This window comes from Callospermophilus lateralis, chromosome 5 (genome assembly GCF_048772815.1).
Source record: "Callospermophilus lateralis isolate mCalLat2 chromosome 5, mCalLat2.hap1, whole genome shotgun sequence".
NCBI lineage: Eukaryota > Metazoa > Chordata > Mammalia > Rodentia > Sciuridae > Callospermophilus > Callospermophilus lateralis.
Genome location: NC_135309.1, coordinates 38,140,150 through 38,161,414, shown reverse-complemented (window position 1 = coordinate 38,161,414; position 21,265 = coordinate 38,140,150). Strand labels below are relative to the sequence as shown.

At 37.2% G+C, this 21,265-nt stretch overlaps 1 long non-coding RNA gene, 2 other non-coding genes and 1 pseudogene across 4 annotated transcripts; all 4 read left to right on the top strand.

Moving 5' to 3' along the window:
- The first annotated feature begins 591 nt into the window (after positions 1-591).
- LOC143400346 (small ribosomal subunit protein RACK1-like) lies at positions 592-3,830 on the top strand (annotated as a pseudogene). Its single transcript, XR_013155481.1, has 6 exons — positions 592-700; positions 1,719-1,890; positions 2,413-2,552; positions 2,776-2,871; positions 3,491-3,601; positions 3,729-3,830. The product of XR_013155481.1 is annotated as a small ribosomal subunit protein RACK1-like (transcript).
- On the top strand, positions 983-1,051 carry LOC143400571 (small nucleolar RNA SNORD95). Its single transcript, XR_013091484.1, has one exon. It is a non-coding gene; the product is annotated as a small nucleolar RNA SNORD95 (small nucleolar RNA).
- On the top strand, positions 2,170-2,248 carry LOC143400558 (small nucleolar RNA SNORD96 family). The gene has a single exon (XR_013091474.1). It is a non-coding gene; the product is annotated as a small nucleolar RNA SNORD96 family (small nucleolar RNA).
- An 11,622-nt stretch (positions 3,831-15,452) lies between the features above and the next one.
- LOC143399069 (uncharacterized) lies at positions 15,453-21,031 on the top strand. Its single transcript, XR_013155467.1, has 3 exons — positions 15,453-15,520; positions 18,124-18,196; positions 20,980-21,031. It is a non-coding gene; the product is annotated as an uncharacterized LOC143399069 (long non-coding RNA).
- Positions 21,032-21,265: the final 234 nt, after the last annotated feature.

Genomic DNA, 21,265 nt, shown 5'->3' with positions numbered 1-21,265 from the left:
CTCAGCATAAAGCTCAGGGCATAAAGCTCTTGGGATAAGAGCCGCCACTCCCCCGCGCATGGAAATCTATTAAGCAGGGTTTAAAACAAACAGTACCGTATTTTTCACTCTCCCTGTTTACAATGGCAAACTCAAACTCCCTCAGCTTTGCCTTCAATGGAACCAAGCGAAGGGGCGGAGCTCGAGCTACGCCACGTAGGAGCTGAGAAGTAGCTAGGATAGCCTTATGGGAATAGCTGTACACTTCCCCTTTTTTGCTTGTATATAGCGTTCTAATCATAGTTTTAGAAGCTTTTTTAATAGATAATGATATTGTCTGTTTCAGAACTATTGGTAGAGCGCCATTGCGTGGCGGAAGACACCACGATGAGTGATTGAACCTCGTTCTTCCTACTACTGGACTTCGCCTCTTGAGTAGAACTGAACCATGGGGGCCGCCATTTTGCTGAACCGGGCGGGTATTTCCGGTTCCGGCGGGGGAAATCGCTCTTTTCCTTTGCAGGGCTGCGAGGCGGTGGCCGCGGTGCTTGTCTCCCTGAGCTATCTGGTGCCATCCTCCTCGCTGCAGCGACATCTCCACCCGCCGCTGCCATGACTGAACAGATGACCCTTCGTGGTACCCTCAAGGGCCACAACGGATGGGTAACCCAGATCGCTACTACTCCGCAGTTCCCGGACATGATACTGTCCGCCTCTCCAGGTACATGCTAAGGTGTTGGGCGAGACTGGGTGATGGGGGTAGGGGTGTTGCGTTTGTCGTGGGATCGGGCGGGTGGCGCGCAAATTTGCAGGCCGAGCAAGCTCTGTCACTGACTGTAAGTTGTTGTGTACAAACCAGATCCTAGGCCTCAACCGAGAGGAACAATTTTACAGATGAGCCCGAATCATAGTCCGTCATTGCCAGGAATGGTTGAAGACTTTTTAAATCCCTGGCCCACTTCTCAGTTGTGGTCAAATATTCCCAGGGACCACCTGGCTGGGCGGAGCGGTGATGACACCAACATGCCATCTGAATGCCATGTGCTGAAAAACAGAGGCTGTTTCTGAGCTGCCGCCCGGCCGTGGGTTCAATGGGAATTGGGTAGACTCCAGAGGGGCCTTGTGACCCACATCTCCCAGCCTGCACTTTCGGCCCCCTCTCACTCTTGTACCTAATAGAGCTTAGAAAGGTCTTGGGCTTTACCTTAGCTGCCACAGAATGAAAAATCGCCCAAGGGCTAGGTTCATGTCTGACACTTATTAATTTTCAGACTTGTTGAATGAGCCGCATTTCCATAAAAGCATCCAGTCCTGTAGCATATGAAGAGATTTATCAGCTTTGATTTCTGCATTTCTGTCAGCCCTCATAAGTAAACACAGGAAGTCCCCAGTTACTCATCCCACATCCAAGCTGCTGTCTTTCCACATTCAGAAAAGATGCAAAATAAATGTTTTATTATATGAATCTGAGGAAAAAGTATCCATAGTCTCTGACACATGAGTTAGGGTCTTGTGGCACATCTAGCTTTAAAACTGCCTGTCTCTCTATCTGCAATAGTGGGTCATTCAGTCCAGGATAGTAACTACTCTCATAGTCTACAGTTTCCCTGGCCACATAAATGTTCTCAACTTTATTCTCTTTAACCCACCCACAACCCTGAGACACCTTGTTATACATTAGCAAGTGGGCTGAGTAGGGTCCTCATGGATTTTTCTTCTCCTGTTTTACCTCCTTTTAGATAAGACCATCATTATGTGGAAGCTGACCAGAGATGAGACCAACTATGGTATCCCACAGTGTGCTCTTCGGAGTCACTCCCACTTTGTTAGTGACCTGGTGATCTCCTCAGATGGCCAGTTTGCCCTCTCAGGCTCCTGGGATGGAACCCTGCGCCTCTGGGATCTGACAAGGTAAGTAGCTGCTCTGGGGCCTTGGGGGAAATATGGGCATAGATGCCATCAGAATATGATTTCCTAAGGGAAATTGGTCCATCTGGGAAGGATGAGGCTAAAATACCTACAGAAGATAGTTGCAATTGTTTGGCCTCCTTCCTTGATTTAATTGAGTTAGCTACTTGAAGTTGCTGAGGACTGATCTAATTGGAAAGTTTTGCTGGGTACATTAGTTGGAGTTGGCAACCATTTAAATACGTTTGAAAGGTGGTTAGGCACTTGACAGGTATAATGGAGGATCCTGGTGATGACAGATGACATTGTCACCCAATCCCCACAAGGAAATGAGGACATGTACTGCAATTCTGAGTGGATTCTCTAGCATATATTCAGCCAAGAACTTGCTATAATCCAAGCCACATCTAGGTTATGTGAATAACATAACCACTGAGTCAGGAACAAGGCAAGTAAAAAGATTTGGCTATGGAAGGAAAAAGTTTGCAAAGTCTGTCTAGAGAGTGGCCAAGTTCTTCCTCCCAGGGGCACCACCACAAGACGATTTGTAGGCCATACTAAGGATGTGCTGAGTGTGGCCTTTTCTTCTGACAACCGGCAGATTGTCTCTGGACAAAACCATGAAGTTATGGAATACTCTGGGTGTTTGCAAATACACTGTCCAGGTAAAGTGAGGGCAACATCAGAGAGCACATGTTCAAGACTCTCCTACCCTTACTCTTAACCTTTCTTTCTGTGGTAATTTTAACTCCTGTCTGGAGTCTGTAAAGGTTCAGTTTCTGGGGATGTGAATGCAGTGCTGCCAACATTGATCTTACTGATGAGTGGTGGTATATAGCATTTCTTGGGACAGGACTATTTCCTCTTATTTCTTTCCTTCCTCTGTAGGATGAGAGTCACTCAGAGTGGGTGTCTTGTGTCCGCTTCTCACCTAACAGCAGCAACCCTATTATTGTCTCCTGTGGCTGGGATAAGCTGGTCAAGGTGAGCTTCCAGACAGTGTGCAAGACCTTTACAGGCCAAAATGTATGCTTTGCCTCCCACATAGCCATAGGCTTTAACTTTGAACATTTTTATAGATTACCTCAGTTGACTTTTTGCTCTTCTTGATATTTTTTCAGTACAGAAAATTAATTTTTGACATTCGGTCTGAAGTAGCTAATTATCTTACAGCATTTGCCACCTGTTTGGTCTCAGTTGATCTTATTTCACTTTGTCCCATAGTCCTAATAGATGGGGTTGTGTGGCTCAGTGGTAGAGTGCTTGCCTGGCACGTATGAGGCACTGGGTTCAGTTCTCAGCATCACATTAAAAAATAATTATTTATAAATAATATTCATATGTAAGTAATGTATAAACTCAGATTATGGCTTCCAAACTATTTTAATGCACTTGTGTCACTTTGTGAAATATTTGCAGAATTGAAAATTTGGAACTTAATGAGTTAAGTGACTGAGACAAGTTTGTGTTGGTTTGCATTTTCATTTTTGTTACTGCTAGAATGATAAATGGTTGTTATGCCAAGGAACGCTTTTAAATAATGTCTCCTTACTCTGCCCAATCTTGAACTAGATTGTTCATCCATGAGCCCTTGTCTTTGTAGGTGTGGAATTTGGCTAATTGCAAGCTGAAGACGAACCACATTGGCCACACCAGCTATCTGAATACTGTGACTGTCTCTCCAGATGGATCCCTCTGTGCTTCTGGAGGCAAGGTATTTTGGGACTAGGCATCTTCTACTCGTTGAGGAAAGGTGTCTCAGAAAGAACACTTTCATTCCTGCTTCTCTTCTCATCCAATAGAAGGGGTTTTCTGTTGTAAGCTGGTGTCTCTGCCCTCAGGAGGGTGGAGGTAACCAGGGTGAAAAGATTGGTCCTGGTGCAGGGATACTGGAAGCAGGGAGTAGCACCTGCCAGTCCCTGCAGGGAGACTGCACCTCATGAGTCTCTTTTGGGTGTTCACGTCTATGACTTGAGCACCTGGTACTATCTTCCTATCTTGTCCGGAGATTCCCCAGTTCCTGGTCTCTCTCTGTTAGGCTCCAAACTTTCGTCCTGTCTCCCTTAGCAGTTCTCAATTGAGGAGCCTCTCTCACAGGGGCTCCCGTGGGAAGCTCCCTGGTCGCACTACACACCTGTGTTATACAGCTACTGTGTTGGGTTAACAATGCTGAAGAGGGGGGATGTTGGGATTTTGGTACCTGGCTGCTGAAGATCTGATCTGGGAGCTGCCCCCACCTAATATGGTGAGACTGTTGAGCCACGATGGAGGCAGTCTTCTTTCAGTGTCAGGGTATCTGGTGAGGTGGGGGAAGCTGGATGATGGCATTGTGCTGTGTGTAGGTAGCAGCTGAGTGACCTGCATGGGAGTAGAGCGAAGTCTTGGAGATCTGCAGATGTGTTGATAGGTGATTCTGCTAAGGTGCTCATGAGCCCTGCTTTGTCTAGAACTTGGGGCTTTGGGTTCTACTCAAATGCCGAGTGTCCTGCTCTAAAACTGACGCCCAAAACCCTGTGCAGGGTCACAGTGCTGGTGATTTCTGCAGAGAGCAGGTGTATAGGGGTCTTCTAACACTCTCAGAGATGCAGTATTCTGACTAGGTGAGATCTGGATCACAGAGCGATCCAGGATGTTGCCTCCCTCTAGCCCTCCATCTTCCTCCCTCATAAATAAATATCAGTGGAAAAAAAAAGTCTTTCCTAAGCTTTACACCTTGCCCTATGATCCACAGTAAATCATGGACTGATTACAGATTTAAAATGGGAAATTAAGTAGAAGAAAAGAAAGCATATAAGGAAAGCTAGTCCAAAGGGAAGGGGCAGGGTGCAAGCAGAAATGCTTTTTATTATATCTGGAGAATTTACTGGCTTCTCCTCAAAATTTTGTGTCTGTTACTGCATGTGCTAAATTCCCCTAGAGCCATGCTAGGAACCAGGTGGATGTGGGAGGGATATATAGATTTGAGGAGACTGTGTTAAGCTAGTTTACTTGGAGACCAAGCATTCATAATCCTGATGTTCTGATCTACCCAGTCATCAGCCTCTGGTGTCTGGAAGGCTGCAGAGCAGGTACCCTGGACAAGTTCAGACTTTGAGCCATCACCTGGAGCCTCATCCCAGTGTCCTCATCCTTCATGGAGGTAAACAACTACAGCTTGGAAAGGGCAGCTGTCTTGGAGGGGGTATCCCCAGTAACACAGGGACAGCTGAACTGTCATCCAGCTCTATCTCTGCAGCAGCAGCAAGCTGTGATGTTAAGGTGAGAGTTTCCTTCCCCCACCAATATTGGGATGTATTGGGCCTGAGACAACCACTTTTACTTCCGCTCTAGCGCCACCTATAATACTGCATATCCTACACTTCCATCTACTACTGGACAGAAGAGCCAATAGCTGACTAGTAGGTCTGCCAGGAGCCAATCACTGGTGGCCTAGATGATTCTATCCAGCAAGAGGCCATGTCCCCCACAAACAGTTCTGTTTATTGGTGTTGCCTGGCAAGGGCTATTTTCCCATGGAGAGATACTAATCTCTCAGTGGCTATACTGTTGGGTGCTTTGCATCAATTTAGTTCAGCTAATCTTTAGTTCCAAGAAACCGAGTTGGAGGCAGAGGAAGCCCCCTGGGGAGCGAGTATCCAATGCCTCACAATGAACTCAGCCTGGAGGAAAATTGTTGCCTACCAATTGGAAAATAAGATTTACAAATTTCACGAGGCTGTCAGAAATGGTGGCTTACCTCAAGTGAAATATTTCCTAGCTCGTGGAAGTCACGTTGATGACCTGGACAGAAAGAACAGGTATGGGATCTGGGAAGTCAGGGGCTAAAGGACAAGGGGCCAACTGGGGAAAGCAGGGTAATGGGTCTTCACTATTGAAGCTGTGCCCAGGGGGGCAGAGCAGGAGGGAGACCAACCCTTCTTTCGACAGGATACTTGACTTTGATACCCCCATGGAGCTTCTGTACCAGGCACCTGCAAACTTTGGAGGTCTAGCACCCAGGCAGACTTAATGAGCTGTAAAACAAAAACAAATGTGTAGCTGGTTTCCCAGGGGCATATAATTCCTAATTGTTAAACTAATTGTTAACGATTAAGTACATATAGCAGTTTATTGTTAATGTACACACTTTCACAATAGGTCACATACATTGCAGAAAAGTACATAATGAGAAAAAAATATTACTCATAATATAGCAACAAGAGGGCTAAAAAAATTCTTCAAATATAACCCACTACCTGTTGTCTACTGAGGAACCTTTTTCAGAACTCTGAATTAAGAACATGGCTCCACCTTTGTTGTTCTTTTGTTTTTCACCTTAATTCACACTAGTACATTTAGGAGGAACTTTGTTTTTTACCTTAATTCACGCTAGTACATTTAGAAGGAACACTTTCACTCCTCACTAGATATTACTTATTTCTCACATACTTAACTCACTAGTTCATCAAATTCTGAAGGATAACAGATGTCGTCTTCATTAGCCAACCAACTTCATTAGCCAACCAACTTCATTACAAGGCTTGTTGAATAGCCCTGAATTTTTTGCAGATATTCCATTCACTTAAGTTACTTTTCAAGAGAGCAGACAATAGTTCACTGGCAGCTTTCCCACTTTCAAAGCGTCAAACACATGTTGCTTTTCTAATTTTGTACACTTAAGGGAGATTACACTTTAAAAAAATGTGCCAAAAGTTTCTGCCCAAAATTGTTGATTCCCCTGTTCCAATATACTTTCTGAAGTTATCTCTTACTGTTTATTTGTTTATTTAAACAGAGCAGAGCATTGGTCCACAGGATCAGGCAGTGCAGGCCTTCAGTCAGAAGAACAAGAGAGCAGCAAACAGAAGGTTCCAGGCCTGCCTGCTTCTCCTCTAATGTCCCTTGCTCTGCCTTGTTCTCAAGGGACAAAGGCTATCCATAGTAGGTCTGTGCCCTGGTGACAGTGTTTGTGAAAAGGAATATTCATTGTCTCCAATGTGTGAGCTCTTTCTATGGTTACCAATTTCACAAAAATTTTAAAGTAAAAAATTAATTAAAATATCAAGGTTATAACATTTTTGTGTCCCACCTGCATGCAGTATTTAAGATCATTATGACACTACAAAAATGTTTATGTAGTAGACAGTCTTGCCAATCTGGGTATCAAAATACATTGTAAACTTTTATGAATTACTTCTTTGCCAATAGCCAAAATTAAGTGAGTACATCAGGATAAAATACAAAACATGAAAATATCTGAAAGTATATTTAGTATACTAGAATAGGTGGGTAGAGACATATACTTTCTAAATGTTGCACAGAAGTTACCATAAAAGATTTTTAAAAGAGGTAGGAAAAAAGGAAGTCTTTTCAGGTCTTTCTTTCTTAGGAAAGTTCTTGCGAATATAAAATGTATGAAGAGGCATTTGTGTTTTCTTCTAGTACATTTCTATGTAGAAGCAAAGGGAAACTTTTCATCTGTGCTTATAGATATTATTACATCTTATAGATATGTTTTGTTACATACATGCAATTATAGGTTAATAATTCTGTTTTAGTGGCATGATGATAAAAAATAGAACGAGTAATAAAGGTTATTACTACTGCCAAATTATTGCTTTCCTTCATAATTTTTGCTTAAAAAAGTGAACTCAAGTATACTTATCTGTACTTTTATTTCATTCATTTATATCCATACTCTGAATACCTAGTATATAATTGAAACAATGACTCTTAAGACTCTTTCTTAAAAGCTATATGTTTGATTGATCACAAATTTAAAACATCAGAGATGTTAATTTTTCTCTGTCAATTCCGGTGCTGTGGTGTTGCTGTTAGAACTGGCTCTTCAGTCTGGTAATGATTAACTTTTACTACAAAATGTCCTGATTGATCCCAATCCCTGAGTATTGATGGTAATGCACATTTAGATTTAAAAGTTACAATGCTATTTTTAGTTCATATATATGTATGCTTGTTTATTCAGCTATTATTGCCAAACAGCAGAAATCTGTTTTGGCAACTTGGCCTCCTAGCTTTAGCCACACACATATTAAGAACTCTGGCCCTGTCACACAACTCAAACCTTTATGTGGAACAACCCCCATGTTAGCCTAGACCTTCCTGGTGCATTATCCTTTGAGGACTTTGTCTTTTATTGCATAAACTAATCATTCAGAACTATCAGATAGCTTCAAATAATATCACTGAAGAGATGAGAATTTCCAATCATCTATCCTAAAAGATCTGTTCCTTGAAACCTCTCATCCCTTGAAGTATATTTTCTTTTACTTCAGGAGGCCCAATATTAATGTTTCCCAGGTTGGATGTGTCTAGTGATTTGCTTTCCAAAGTAAGAAAATTTCCCAAACTATTGCAATCAGTCTAAAGTTTTCAGCATATATCAAGTTCTCCCTTACAAGGAAGAGGTAAGTTCTCTGAGCTAGAAGTAGATTCATTGAATCTAAGAGCGCTAAGCCCCATTATGACTTATTAGTATCTATGTAAAGAGGATTTGGTCTTCCAAGTTAGTTAGAGATCGACATGGAGATTTAGCTTCCTCTAAAAATTGTCCATTGATTCTTTTCAACTAGGTGGAGAAGAAATAGTAGCAGTCCAAGCCAATTCTTGGCATTGGTTAATTTCCCATTTTTGGTGTTATTGATTAGTTTCACAATAGGGGATGAATATGTTCTCTAAAGAGATATGATACTTATAAATAAATTGTTTGAAAGGTATATATTTGAAAGGTACTGTGGCCTCTAGGAGCTCATACTACTTGTTGCTGAACAGATGACTCATAGATACATTGGAAACCACTAGGGCAGGACTTGGGCTTCCAGTGACCAGAGAGTCACATCACCCTTATATCCCAAGGGTACAGAAGCCTTCAGTAGGCAGAAATTGTGCTAAGGCCCCTGGATCAAGATACACTGTCAGTGCAGTGTCTGTGTGAGCCTGCTTTTTTTCTGTCTGTGCTCAGCCCCTGTGGTCTGATTTCCTCCACAGTGAGCACAGGACTAGCTGAGATCTCCTCTTTATTCCTGATGCTCTTCACCAAGTTTGGAGGAAGAACTTGCCAGTAGGTATTAGGGGATCAATGAAGAGAACTGGAGAGGTGCCTGGACCAGCTAGAAACAACATTGTCCTTCTCTTCCAACTCTGCATTGCCCTTTCCTAGCTGTCTTCTATACCTATACAGAGTTTTTAGATCTTCTATACTACACTCAAGATATCCAGTCTCTAATCCCACTCAGAAATTCAATGCATCTAATAAAGAACTACAGACTCTTAGGAAATTGGAATCTTCCCCACCCCTTCCTTGGCTCACAGCCTGCTCCCACTGACACACCTACAGCAAAGACTGGAGTGATCTCCCAGCCTTCTTTTTGGCTAGCTACAAAGTCCTGTATTATAGGCTATAGGTGCCAGAGGGGAAGGAAACTACAAAAGGCAGGAAAAGACACACTCAGGTGGGATGATTGCAGTCTTTCTGATGGTTACTGTGTGGTAAATGCTCTTCATATAAAAGGGACAAGGGATTTTCACACAGTCTTCCCATTTGTGCCCTCGGGGATAGAGATGGATTAAACTTAGAGGCCACTTAATCCTCTCCTGCCATTTTCTGAAAATTGTGGAGCAACCTGACTCTGTTTTGATTGAGTTCATCTTACTGAGGAAGACCCATGTCCAGATAAACATCTTCTTGCAGTGTGCTGCTAGTTGGCAGTTTTTTACTCAAAGGTGGAATCAAGGATGGCAAAGCCAATTTTAAAACCCCTTAGCCACATCAGTGTTTATAACTCATTATCCACATTTGCAATCTTTCCCCAAAGCTCAGAAAACAGACTCAGTCTTCACCTTGTTACTGTCACATAACTCCAGCCCAGTGGTCCCTTGCCTGACCATATATTTTCCTATTGATTCTACATTAGAATAAGGAGATGAAATCTACCGAGAAGTCAAAGGCCTGTCTAGGATCAGATGTCCATTCATTCCCCCATTGAGGACTCAGGCCTCTACCTTCTCATCCTTTCTGGTGACTCATTCAGTCTAGCACAAGTTCTTTTTACTTAAACAGAAAGATGACATTTCCTTTGGTATATTTATATATGTACATGACATAATTTTTGAAGAATTCATTATTTGTTGACTCTCCTTTGTTATCCTTCTACTTGGCCCCTCCATCTTCTACTACTACACTACTGATCTTCCCTGTATCTTTTTGATATCCTATCCTTCCTTCCTCCTTTTCTTCATTTTACCCTAGCTTCCACATATCAGAGAATACATTCAACCCTTCAGTTTCTGAGTTTGACTTTTTTCACTTAACATGATATTGTCCATTTCCATCCATTTACTACCCAATTCCATAATTTAATTATTCTTTATGGGTGAGTGGAATGACATTGTGTCATAATGACAAATGACATACAACAATTTCTTAATCTTTTCATCCATCAGTAGGCATCTGGGTTGATTTTACAATGTAATCATTAAGATTTGAACTACTGTTAACTTGAAGTAGCTATATCACTATAGTATGCTGATTTTATTTAGTTCTTTTACAAAAAATAACCAGGAGAGAAATATCTTGGTTCTATTGTGGTTTGATCCCTATTTTTTTTAGGAATATTCAAACTGCTTTGCAGAGTGAACATATTAGTCTTCAGTGTTTCCAACAATGTACAAATGTTCCTTTATCCACACAACCTTGCCAGCATTTATTGTTGTTTGTATTCTTGCTCATTCCCATTCCAACTGGAGTGATATTAGCCCTTATTGTAGCATTTCTCTGATTGCTAGAGATATTGAACATTTGCTTATATCTTTGTTGTTCATTCATTTTCTTCTTTTGAAAAATGTCTCCTCAGTTCTTTTGCCCATTTATTGGAATAGGTTGTTTGAGGGGTATATTGTTGTCTATGTTATATATTCTGGATATTAACCCCCTATCAGCTGAGTAGCTGACAGACTTTCACTGATTCCCAGGGAGAATATATTTTTGTATTCATCTTTATAACATGGAAGGTAAATATTTTTATCTAATAATAGCAGAAAACAAGATTCATTTCCTTTCCTTTAAGAAAAAAGCAGCATAGTCTACTCAAAGTCTATTCTTTTAATTCAGAGCCCACTTCTTCTGTGAACAATTTGGAGCACAAGTGCCTGATATTGGTATGTGAGATTCTGACACCATAAATGGAATAGAATCAAGAGGACTTGAGTAACATAAAGAAAACTTCCAAGTTATTGGAAAATGTATACCTGCAACTTTAGTTCTTTACATGTAAATGTTTGCTATGAAAATTCAATGTCAAAGAAGTGTTAAGCAATATTAAAGATATTTCTGTAGTACTGGATATATAATGCACAGTCTTGTAAAATTTCTCTAACAGTGAATCAAGGAACCTTTCTGATAAGGGTTGGTATTTCTGCAAAAGTATGTATTCTTTGGTATGTAGATTAATAAACCCTGATGATAGAGTTAAAAATTTGGCTTATTAAATCTAATATTTAAATCCTTTACTAATTGTTTTAGGGTACAGGGCTATTGAGAAAAGTGGTCTCTGTCTTCAAGAAATGACTAGAGTTTATGTGGCCACTCTAAAAGTAGAGGAGAGACATTGCAAAGTTAAGGGTCAGAAAATATGAAAGTGGAATGAGATGAGAAGGGAGAGGTTACTATTAATTTACATTATTTGTTATATTCTTATATTCAGACAGCACTTTGTAAGAGGTTCAGTTCAGTTGAATAATTTTGTAAACTTTTTGTTGTTCTCCAGAGGGGCTATACACCACTTTTATTTGCCATAGAGCAAAACAGACAGCAGATGGTTGAAACATTAATTCAGAACAAAGCAAATATACATGCAGTTGACCAGAATGGAAGGTATAGTACTTTATATACATATTATATATATAATTTATATAGTAACAGTCGCTCAAGGAAAAATGACTAGTTTAATGGGAAGGTCAATATTAACATATTTAGAATAGAGTGATATAAAAAACAAACCACAATTAAGGTAAAAAAATCAATTATTTGAATTGAGAAATACAAATAAGTATATTAATATGATTCAAAATTATTGGCAGATATTTGTTATTAACTAAAGAGTTTTACTATACTATTAGTTTTGTAAAATATGGAGTTTTAGTTTACATTTTGGTTTCTATTATATTTTTAACTTCTGTGTCTGATTTATTTTTCTTTTGGAAAAGATGTATTGATCATAATAGGCATTGGAAATTATTTTTTTATTTGGTTGACTGTTCTGAATTGCTTTCCATGTAGAATATGATGTTAGTTTATTCCTAAGTGTTTATTAATTGCTACTGCCAAATGCTGTTCATTTTTAATATATTTTGGTGCTTTTGCTTTTAATTGGAAGGTACAGAGGGAAGAAAGTAACTTTAAAGGAATAAATATTTTCTTTAATAAAGATAAGACATAGGCAGGTTTTAAAGAGAAAAAAAGCCTTAGATTCTCACACAATTGGATTTTATTCCTAGCTTTTGTAGTACATCACCTTAAAAACAATACTGACTAAATATATTTCCTGATATGAAAAATACGATGATACATGCTTGAAGGATGATTGTTAAATTGTACATATTGCATTGCATTCAATGTCTAGCAAATACTTATCAGTACCATTAATTAAAAGAATTACTATTATTTTTATTATTATTATTAGTGTGCAAATAGCCTTTTCTGCTTGACCTTTAGCTGACTGTGAGTTACAGTACATTGTGTCACATTAGGAAGGAAATGGAACTTTCTTCATTGAAAGTTGTACCAATTTCAGATAAATGACTTCATCATAGTTACTGTCCATTGAAGGATTTTAAGTTTGTTAACATCTTCCTCATTGGGAAAAGAGATTTTCTTTTTTTTTTTCCTTTTAGACTTTGAGATGACTTGCAAAAGTGAATATTTGTTCTCTTAGATGTTTATGTCTTTTAGTATCTGTAAAGTAAGATGTCGAATTGGGAAAATATTATAAATTAGCTCTTTGAATAACTTTATTAAAATACTTAAAATTGAAGTTATCTCTCTTATTATAGAACAGCCCTCATGTTTGCTTTGGAACAAAAATCAAAACACATAGTTGAGATGCTTCTTCAGAGTGATATTAATGTCCCTGCTGCAGATAACTTTGGGAAGATGGCATTAGCTTATGCTATTGCTGGTGGTGATAGTATTTACATTAAAATACTAATCAATATTGATTGGAGGCTGAAAATAATTAAAACTATTGCATTTTACACATGAGGTGAGATTTTATAGTACAGCTATATGTGGAATGATAATGAGTAATTAGAGTTCATCAGCCAGGAACCCTGCAAATGTCTAGACAAAAATAGTGATGAATAGTCTTCTCAGAGGTTCCTTTCTTCTCCTTTTTTTTTTTTTTTTTTTTTTTTTTTTTTTTACTTTTTCCCTTATTCATGCTAGTAAGTTGCTCTACCACTGAGATACATCACTAGTTAGCATCTTAGGATTCTTTAAAAAAAGAAATTATGTCATTATGCTTCCCAGTCTTATCTCTTTCATTCCAAGTATAACTCCTCACTGTGGAGTAGAAATAGTGTCACACTTTGATTTTTATAATTAGTTATTTGGGTCTTAAAATGCCCAGTTGAGCAGAAAATATTTTTACTCTCCTATGAAAGTTAGCTTTTCTACCACCCTTCATTAATTTCCCAAGGACCTGAGAATTTCCTTAAAGTCTAAAGAGCGCGTGGAAGGACTTTTAAAAGATTAATTTTTCTCTGTCAATTCTGTTGCTGTGGTGTTGCTGTTAGAACTGGCTCTTCAGTCTGGTGATGATTAGCTTTTACTACAAAATGTCCTGATTGATTCCAATCCCTGAGTATTCATGGTAATGCACACTTAGATTTAAAAGTTACAATGCTATTTTTAGTTCATATATATGTATGCTTGTTTATTCAGCTATTATTCCCAAACAGCAGAATTCTGTTTTGGCAACTTGGCCTCCTAGCTTTAGCCACACACATATTAAGAACTCTGGCCCTGTCGCACAACTCAAACCTTTATGTGGAACAACCCCCATGTTAGCCTAGACCTTCCTGGTGCATTATCCTTTGAGGACTTTGTCTTTTATTGCATAAACTAATCATTCAGAATTATCAGATAGCTTCAAATAATATCACTGAAGAGATGAGAATTTCTTTTTTTTTTAAATCTTAATACATCATTTTATTATAAAAAGTTTTACACATAACCAAAACTATAAAGAATAGTACACACATGACCCAGTTTGCACAATGATTTAAGACTTGACACATGTGCATTATATAGCTTCTCTTTCCTTTGTAAAAGTATGTAGAAATCAGGTGATTGACATAATCATCTTTCCTAAAAGATCTGTTCCTCGAAACCTCTCATCCCTTGAAGTATATTTTCTTTTACTTCAGGAGGCCCAATATTAATGTTTCCCAGGTTGGATGTGTCTAGTGATTTGCTTTCCAAAGTAAGAAAATTTCCCAAACTATTGCAATCAGTCTAAAGTTTTCAGCATATATCAAGTTCTCCCTTACAAGGAAGAGATAAGAGTGCTAAGCCCCATTATGACTTATTAGTATCCATGTATAAAGAGGATTTGGTCTTCCAAGTCAGTTAGAGGTCGACATGGAGATTTAGCTTCCTCTAAAAATTATCCATTGATTCTTTTCAACTAGGTGGAGAAGAATTAGTAGCAGTCCAAACCAATTCTTGGCATTGCTTAATTTCCCATTTTTGGTGTTATTGATTAGTTTCACAATAGGGGATGAATATATTCTCTAAAGAGATATCATACTTATAAATAAATTCTTATGAATTATTCAATGTCTAATTTGCCCTGAGACATAAAGCACAAAAAGACTACAATCAGTAAACAAAATTAAAACTCAAAAGCATTTTTCAGTAATTTCAACACTTGAATATTAGAACCTGTGAAGAATACACATTGGTTTATTTGGGATTCCAATTATAGTTGAAAAAAAAGATCAAATTATGTCATTATATTCCTGTTTCTTTTGACATGTTTTAATATTACCTCATTGAGTCTTCCTAACAACTTTATAAACTAAAGTGGTACAACCCTTATTTTTTAGAAGAAGCCCTTAATTTTAAGAGAAATTAATTGTGCAAGAAGAAAGAGCTATTATTTACATGACATTTTCTGAGTTCTAGCTATATCAGTTAATATACTCACCTATATTGTTCTCAATTCATGATCATTTTATCTTACTTTGTTTTCTTAATATAAGCTTATGGGTACAATGGCATGTGTATTTACCACAGCTACTTGGGGGAGAGAATGAGGCAGGAGAATTGCTTGAACCAAGGAATTCCAGACTAGCCTGTGCATCATTGTGAAATCCCATCTCAAAAACAAAAGAAAACCAATTTACAAGTAATTGTCAAGTTAATAAAATGTCTAGGCTTACAAATTGGAAGTGCATATTATAAAGTTCTGATATAAGATCTAATATTGTTTAAAATACTATTATATATTGACTGTTTTCTGTTTTTATATCAATATTAAAATGCTAATTTGATTAATTTTTATCTATAGCCTCAAGGAATTAATTCTTCAATATATGAAAGTAGAATCTAAACATCCTGAAAACATCAACCCAGGTAAGACTTCTGAAAGTGAATTGATCATGGTATACATGGCTTATATAAGAAAAGTAAGAGTATGGCAGGTGCAGTGTTGGCAAGCCTGTAATCGGGTGGCTCAGGAGGCTGAGGCAAGAGGACTGCAAGTTCAAAGTCAACCTCAGCAATTAGGAAGGCCCTTAGCAACTTAGCAAGACACTTTCTCAAAAATTACAAAAGGACTGGGATGTCTGTCAGTGGTTAAGCTCTCCTGGGCTCAATTCCTGGTACCAAAGTAAGTAAATAAATAGGAGTAAGAAAGTTTGGGTTGCAAAGGAGCAGTGGAAAAATTAATGTGTTACATTCATATTGTTCTTAATTTTTTTCTTAATAATCTAGAATTCATGATTATTTAAACCATTAATTGTAGGAAATTTATAATTTGAAATGATATTGTCTGAAGAAATTTTAGGCTAACTTAATCTTGGCCCCTGAAATCTTATATTTATGTGCATAAATAAGTAAAAAAATTCAAATTAGCATGTTGTCTTTCCTATATAAGGGCATTGTAGCAAGGTGGACTCGAAATAAAAACAGATGTTCTATTTTTACTATAGATATCAACTCTTACGCTAAATTCTTCCTGTATCCGGACATCCATAGCATTCAAAAAATTTAAGAAATTTTCTGGTGGCCAAATGATGGTCATGATGATGACCCTGAAACGTATAGATATGAAAGGGACTTTTGTGGATATAGAAAGGAATAGCAATAAGATTCCAACTGAGGTTCCTTCATGCTAACTCATTACTTTTCCTGATTATCATTGTGTAGTAAATGTGTTCATAACAGATTAGGGAGTGTCTGTAGACAGCCAACTAAAGTGGATAAGACTGGGATTACTAAGTAAGCCCAGTGATAGAGTATCAGAGTGACACTAACAAAGGGAAGGGCAAAACTGAAGAGAAACAGCACTGTGTTTAGTAGAAATAAGGGTTGTAGAAAATTGACCAAAACCTTGGGGTTTATGACCAGTTTGATTAACACAAAATGGATATTAAGGCCATAGAATATTGGAAGCTCTCTAGAAAGGCCTATTAAAAATAGGATTTGAAGGAAGTCCTGATAGGTTGTTATTTTCTTTGTTTAACTTGAAGAAGTGACAAAATTCAAGGTTTTTTTTGAAAGATGTTAATATAATTTGAGCCATGGGAAAAGTCCCCAGAGTTTAGAGATGTGAGAGTGCCTTAGAGACTCTAAAAACCCAGGGGACTAGAATTTGTTGGACACAAGGATCTACAGCCTATAGCAAGTGTCCATTCTCCTCTACTTTTTTTCTCAACTCATTGATGTCCTTCTTATGTGCACATATAGTAGATCATGAAAATAATTGGCTGGCAAAGTCATCGAAGAGCTTCAGTTAGGTAGTTGGTAAAATGTTTATGCTAAGGCCTGTGACTGAGACTCCATTCAGTTTGTTTCCCACAAGCAGAAGGAACTGTGACTCTTGGTCCTTTGAGTGTAACTTGTATCAGGAATCTGCATCTTCATACAATGTAGGTTAGTTTGGAGGGTCCCACTGAGTCCTGCAGATGAGGGAATGGGGAGTGGAATCCCAGAGGAAGGAGGATATTTAGATAATATTTAGGGAAACACAGGTATGATTACCAGTACTCTGTTTTTCTAGCAGTCTTTCCCCTTGGGTATCTGAGGGCCTGTAAAGGTTATAGGTGCTTGCTAGTTTATGTAGATTTGAATAAAGTGGGATTTATAATACATTTATAATAAGTATTCCCAATAACAACAACTACATTCATTTCTTGCCTTTGAACATTCAGTGTTCAAAATTTTTTTTAGGTTTCATGTTTTCTTTTTCTTTTTTTCTTTCTTTTTTTCTGGTACCAGGGATTGAACTCAGGGGCATTTGCCCACTGAGCCATTTCCCTAGCCCTACCTTTAATTTTATTTAGAGATAGGGTCTCACTGAGTTGCTTAGTGCCTCACTTTTGCTGTCTTCTTTTTGTTTTTGTTTTTCTTCTTTGCAATGGGGTCAAAACCTAGGGGTGCTTGAACACTGAGACACATCCCCCGCCCTATTATTTTATGTTTTGTTTTGAGACAGGATGTCACCAAATTGTTGGGGGCTTCACTAATTCACTGAGACTGTCTTCAAACTTGAATGCTCCTGCCTCAACCTCCCAATTTGCTGTGATTACAAGCATGCATCACCACATGCTGCACAATGGGGTATTTTCAGTAGGTGATATCCATGCTGAAGAACTAATACCACCATTTTAAACTACCTTACTTAGTGTGTGTGTTTGTGTGTGGATGTGTGTGTGTGTGGTGGCAGCTATTAATTGGATTTTAAGTTCAGCCTTCAAGACAGGCAGTTTCTGAGAATAAGTTATTCTCAAGTTCTGCCAATACATTGACCGTCAGTCTGAAATGGAATTTGGACTACCATCATTGAATATTTCATAGTTTAAAAAAAGTGGAGGCAGAAAGAGTTTTATAAAACAGAGGTTATGTTTTAATCATATAAGTCAAGAAATACAATTTAATAAAGTTAAATCTAAGTTTTTACTAGAGTTTATTAAAAATACTATCCAACTACTTTATTATACATTTTTGCTTTACAGGATTTCTAATAAAACTGATCCTGATGATCATTGTCTCACCTTGGATGAGGCCAAGTATAAATATTATGACAAGGTAAAGTGATCTTTTGTGAAATTAATTTTCTTGCTCTGAATTTTTGGTTTTGAGGTGTTAAAACTTAGCAATGGTTGTCTGAACTATTTTATGCAAATTTGCTCAGACAAAACCATTTTAAGAGAATTATGTTGATATTTTTTATCTCGTACAAATGCCAGTGTTCCCTTGACGAGTTTAGTTTGGTGGGGGATGGAAGAAACATTGTACTGGTAAATACATATTGATAGAAAAATTGCATCAGGAATAAATTTCTTATTGCAGAAGCAATAGGAAATTTGGTCAAGGATTTTTTTGTTAGATTTACATTAGTGTGACGTTTAAATCATACTTACATGATTTATAATACTCATGGCCAAATTAGTTTTTGTAGAATCATGTAATTTCCCTCATGTCTTTAATTTGAAATAAATAAGGCACATTGGATAGAGTTTTTTTTTTTTATTTTAGTCAATATATTTCTAGGAGACTTTTCATTATTTCTATCCTTGGTTCCATTTTTACACTAAAGTAACATTAGAAATTATGGCAACATACAAATTTAGAATAGGTATATTAATGTTTATATTAGGGGCTGCAGTTGTAGCTCAGTGGTATAGTACTTTCCTAGAATGTACTGTGCAGCAAGGGGTTCATACCTCAGCATCATATAAAACGAAGTAAATAAATGTATAAAAATATAATAACATTATAAAAATGTGTGCATTAAAAAGGGATTTCTTCATGCCTTCTGACTCTTTCCACTAAGAGTATATTTGAAACTCTTTATCTTATTGAAAAATAGATGTCTTGTGAAAAATAATAACCACTACTGGAAGCATAGACTCTCAATTAACATAAGACTTTAGTTTTATATTTTTTGTATCATAGTGTTTTAAAACATTCAAATACTTATGTCACATTTTGAGATCTCATGTTTTAGAAATTTTTTTACTTAGTTATTTAAATATTCATTTAATAGATTTTTTAAATTTTAATAAGCTAGTCAAGGTTAATAAATATATTTGCATATATCCTGGAGCAGCTACAATATGGTTCAAATGTAAGAAAATAGCTTCTTAAAAAATTGTTTTTTGATCATTAATAAATGTGTAAAAACACATGAAAAAAATTGGTTTTTTTTCTTTTTCTTTTTTTTGGGGGCGATATTAAAGATTGAACTCAGGGGCACTTTACCGCTGTGCCACATCCCAAGCCCTATTCTGAATTTTATTTAGAGAGAAGAGTGTCAATGAGTTGCTTAGAGCCTCACCATTGTTGAGGCTGGCTTTGAACTTGCAATCCTCCTGTCTTAGCCTCCCAAACCACTGGGATTACAGAGGTGCACCACCACACCTGGCTTAGAAAAAAATTTCTATAGAATGAAGTGTTCTAAATAACATAGCATGCTTGAGATGACTGTTATTTAACTACTGAATTCTAAAAATATGCCTTAAGTTTGAATTTTCTTTTGATATCTGGGATGTATAAATTCAGGTGAGTTATCCTGAATTAGTGCCATAAAGAACATGCAAACTAGTCAGGGAATTTTCATAAATATGAAAGTAGGAACCAGAGTATTCTTCAAGCATCCTCTAATTATGAGCATAGATTTGGACTTAAGAGGAACATTTGTTTCTCACTCCTTGTTTATTTTTTTAAATTATTAATCCAAGACTCAATATTCTCTTGAAGAATACTTCTCTTCATTGTATGCTCTTTGAGTCATCTCTGTCTCCATTCTTTGGTTATTTGGTTAATTTTTCCTTTTAGTATCTGTGAGGTTTTCATTCAGTGATATTGCCCCCACAAGGTTGTTTTTGTCATTCTTCTCTATCTTGGAAGGCTCAACATTTATATTAACATGTATTTTTAGCTATTTAACACACAAGATGGACAAAACTCATTCTGTTGTGATTTCTAACAGTTTTATTTATAAGATACTCTTAAAGCTTAGGTCTCATGTTTTCCTTCAGAGATAATTTATGCCAAAATAAGTCACAAAAACACATTAAAATATCACACATAATTATTTTAAATTTCTAAAAATTTCTTTTTTTCCAAAAGCACTCTAAACTACAGATGGCTCCAATTTCATCCTAGGTCATTTGGATTAATAAAATAATTTAATGGATGTCAGTATTTGTGAAATTATCTTGGAGGTAAGGGGAATAACATTTTGGAGATCTCTCATCTTCCTCACCCCGTGAACAGACATAGCTTAGTAAGTGGCAAGATTAAATTGAGTTTACATTGGAATGGCTCAGAAACATGTTCTCCTTCTCTTGTATCCTGCAGTAATGGAAAATATTGTTAATTTTTCAAATTTGGTGCATATTACACCTAAATATTTTTTTCCTTCCTAGGATATCCCCAAAGAAAATGGAGAATTACCTCACACTTCTTTTTTTTAATTTTTTTTATTGGTTGCTCAAAATATTACAAAGCTCTTGACATATCAAATTTCATATATTAGATTCAGGTGGATTATGAACTCCCATTTTTACCCCAAATACAGATTGCAGAATCACATCGGTTACACATCCACATTTTTACATAATGCCCTATTAGTAACTGTTGTATTCTGCTACCTTTCCTATCCTCTACTATCTTTCCTCCCCTCCCCTCCCCTCCCCTCCCATCTTCTCTCTCTACCCCATCTACTGTAATTCATTTTACCTCACACTTCTAATGAATCAAAGAATGATGGTAAAATATTGGAAGAGTATCTATTGCAGAGCTGATTATTGATTTAAAATTATGGAGCTTTTTCTGTACTCTCTATTTTGCTTTTGTTTTTGTAGAAGAAACAAATGAAACTGAGGAACCCAAACTTGAAACCTTATCTGAAAACTGATGTTGATATTAAAAATAAAACTGTGATTGAAACCACTCCTATGGAGGAAATCAATATAAAGAACTATCACAGCAATTTTTCTTCTTCAATGGCTCAAAGGTAAGATTTTTTTAAAAAATATTTTTCTTATTGTATTTACATATCATCTCTCATATGCACATAATGATGCCAAACAACCTAGAAATAAATATAAGGCCACAGAGTCCTAATAACAAGGATAGCAACAGTTTTAA